Source organism: Schistocerca americana, unplaced genomic scaffold, assembly GCF_021461395.2.
Source record: "Schistocerca americana isolate TAMUIC-IGC-003095 unplaced genomic scaffold, iqSchAmer2.1 HiC_scaffold_598, whole genome shotgun sequence".
In the NCBI taxonomy this organism is placed as follows: domain Eukaryota; kingdom Metazoa; phylum Arthropoda; class Insecta; order Orthoptera; family Acrididae; genus Schistocerca; species Schistocerca americana.
Window position 1 is genome coordinate 80001 of NW_025726344.1, and position 3597 is coordinate 83597.

Consider the following 3597-nt stretch of genomic DNA (forward strand, 5'->3'; position numbering starts at 1 on the left):
CGAGTAGACGCTTTAGGTGCGACCACCCGTGCTCCCAACTGAGCTTGCCGCTGCCGACAGAGGCCCGGGAGCGTGCTGTCGTGGCATTGCCGGCGGGAGACAACACGCGCCACCTACGGTGACCGGCAGCTCCAACGCCAGCGCCACAGAAGGACAAAAGCCCCACTTGGGTGCCGAAGCGAACTCTCCCAGCACAGCGCACGCGCCAACACGTCCGCACAGCTGCGATACAAACCACCTGCGAGAACCGCAGAGGCGACCGAGCAGCAGACGGCGTCGCGGCGCCGAGCGCCGGGCGGCGGCGCATCCTCAGCGCACACAGTCCTCAATCGGACCAGCACACTGCAGATGTCCACCGCGCTTCGCACCGGGCCCGCGAGGACCTACTTTGGCCGCACGGCGCCGCGTGCAGGGTGCGCCGGCGCGCAGCTGCGCCGCCTGCCGCCTCCGTCGGCCGGCGCGCCTGCCACTGGCCGCCCCCACCAGCCGGCTGTAGCGCGTGCGCCCACGCACCGCACGGCCAACACGCCGGGAGGCCCCCCCTCACCGGCCGGGGACGGTCCCACCCAGCCACCGCCGCGTATCGCTTCACACCCACATGCCATTCACGTTCGTGGGCATGGTGGGTATCGCTGCAACAACCGGTTGGTAGCTCAACCGATCGTCGCCATCACTGATTCACCCCTAGCGAGAACAACCGCACCACAACGGTTTACCAGTTGTTCATTTGCGTAACGTCACCAGCAAACGTAGGCGTCCATCGCCATTTGCAAATTCAACGATTGTTGCATGCCTGTGTCAGGTGTCACGACACACTGTCTGCCCACATACACGCAACAACATGTCCACGCTTAGCGAACACGTGGAAGGTGGCCCCCGTACGTATGCGATGTCCATTGCGCGAACGACTGTCAACCGGCCTCTGTCGCATGTCGCAGATGTGGAACGCAGTGCACCGTGCTATCACGGTGTGTGAGAAGAGACGACTACGTCTGACAACACGCGCCACTACATCAACAGACGGCTCATGCTGATCGCCATCCAGGGCATACCCACACTGCAATCCAGCTCTTATAGGGAGACGACACGTAGCTGAGTGCACAACATTTGGACCGCATGGTTCGCCGTTGTTGGCGCAGTCGTTGTACGGTCACATGTACCACGATGTATCATTCAGTACATGAGGGACCAATGTGCAGTACAGTGTGTGATTTGGACGTACAACATCAGCGGGACAGTTGACACAGGCCGTACCACAGCGTAGGCTAAGTGCTTCGCCATGCGAATGCCAATGAACAACTGCAAATGCCAATGAACAACTGCAAAGGGCATTGAGCATGTACGTCCTGCTGCCATCCACATTACAGTGTATAGCTGCAAGGTGTTTAACATGAAGCGATACACTGGGGGACCGGGCAGTGCGAGTAGCAAACTATATTGCGGGGGTTGCAGTTAGGCAACACTACACTAATTTAACGCGTCGTATGACAATTACAGAGCAGGTTAAGGCCCAACGTGTGTTGGGTTAAGGCCCAACGTGTGTTGGGTTAAGGCCCAACGTGTGTTGGGTTAAGGCCCAACGTGTGTTGGGTTAAGGCCCAACGTGTGTTGGGTTAAGGCCCCAACGTGTGTTGGGTTAAGGCCCAACGTGTGTTGGGTTACGTTAAGGGGCAATGTGGGTTACGTTAAGGGGCAATGTGGGTTACGTTAAGGGGCAATGTGGGTTACGTTACGGCGCAATATAGGTTACGTTACGGCGCAATATAGGTTACGTTAAGGGGCAATGTGGGTTACGTTACGGCGCAATATAGGTTACGTTACGGCGCAATATAGGTTACGTTAAGGCGCAATATCGGTTACGTTAAGGCGCAATACAGGTTACGTTAAGGCGCAATACAGGTTACGTTAAGGCGCAATACAGGTTACGTTAAGGCGCAATACAGGTTACGTTAAGGCGCAATACAGGTTACGTTAAGGGCCAATACAGGTTACGTTAAGGCGCAATACAGGTTACGTTAAGGCGCAATACAGGTTACGTTAAGGCGCAATGCAGGTTACGTTAAGGCGCAATGCAGGTTACGTTAAGGCGCAATACAGGTTACGTTAAGGCGCAATGCAGGTTACGTTAAGGCGCAATGCAGGTTACGTTAAGGCGCAATACAGGTTACGTTAAGGCGCAATACAGGTTACGTTAAGGCGCAATACAGGTTACGTTAAGGCGCAATACAGGTTACGTTAAGGCGCAATACAGGTTACGTTAAGGCGCAATACAGGTTACGTTAAGGCGCAATACAGGTTACGTTAAGGCGCAATACAGGTTACGTTAAGGCGCAATACAGGTTACGTTAAGGCGCAATACAGGTTACGTTAAGGCGCAATACAGGTTACGTTAAGGCGCAATACAGGTTACGTTAAGGCGCAATACAGGTTACGTTAAGGCGCAATACAGGTTACGTTAAGGCGCAATACAGGTTACGTTAAGGCGCAATACAGGTTACGTTAAGGCGCAATACAGGTTACGTTAAGGCGCAATACAGGTTACGTTAAGGCGCAATACAGGTTACGTTAAGGCGCAATACAGGTTACGTTAAGGCGCAATACAGGTTACGTTAAGGCGCAATACAGGTTACGTTAAGGCGCAATACAGGTTACGTTAAGGCGCAATACAGGTTAGGTTAAGGCGCAATACAGGTTAGGTTAAGGTACGGACATAGGTTAGGTTAAGGTACGACATAGGTTAGGTTAAGGTACGACATAGGTTAGGTTAAGGTACGACATAGGTTAGGTTAAGGTACGACATAGGTTAGGTTAAGGTACGACATAGGTTAGGTTAAGGTACGACATAGGTTAGGTTAAGGTAGCACATAGGTTAGGTTAAGGTACGACATAGGTTAGGTTAAGGTACGACATAGGTTGGTTAAGGTACGACATAGGTTAGGTTAAGGTACGACATAGGTTAGGTTAAGGTACGACATAGGTTAGGTTAAGGTACGACATAGGTTAGGGTTAAGGGTACGACATAGGTTAGGTTAAGGTACGACATAGGTTAGGTTAAGGTACGACATAGGTTAGGTTAAGGTACGACATAGGTTAGGTTAAGGTACGACATAGGTTAGGTTAAGGTACGACATAGGTTAGGTTAAGGTACGACATAGGTTAGGTTAAGGTACGACATAGGTTAGGTTAAGGTACGACATAGGTTAGGTTAAGGTACGACATAGGTTAGGTTAAGGTACGACATAGGTTAGGTTAAGGTACGACATAGGTTAGGTTAAGGTACGACATAGGTTAGGTTAAGGTACGACATAGGTTAGGTTAAGGGTACGACATAGGTTAGGTTAAGGTACGACATAGGTTAGGTTAAGGTACGACATAGGTTAGGTTAAGGTACGACATAGGTTAGGTTAAGGTACGACTAGGTTAGGTTAAGGTACGACATAGGTTAGGTTAAGGTACGACATAGGTTAGGTTAGGGTACGACATAGGTTAGGTTAAGGTACGACATAGGTTAGGTTAAGGGTACGACATAGGTTAGGGTTAAGGTACGACATAGGTTAGGTTACGGTACGACATATGTTAGGTTCGGATACCGACATA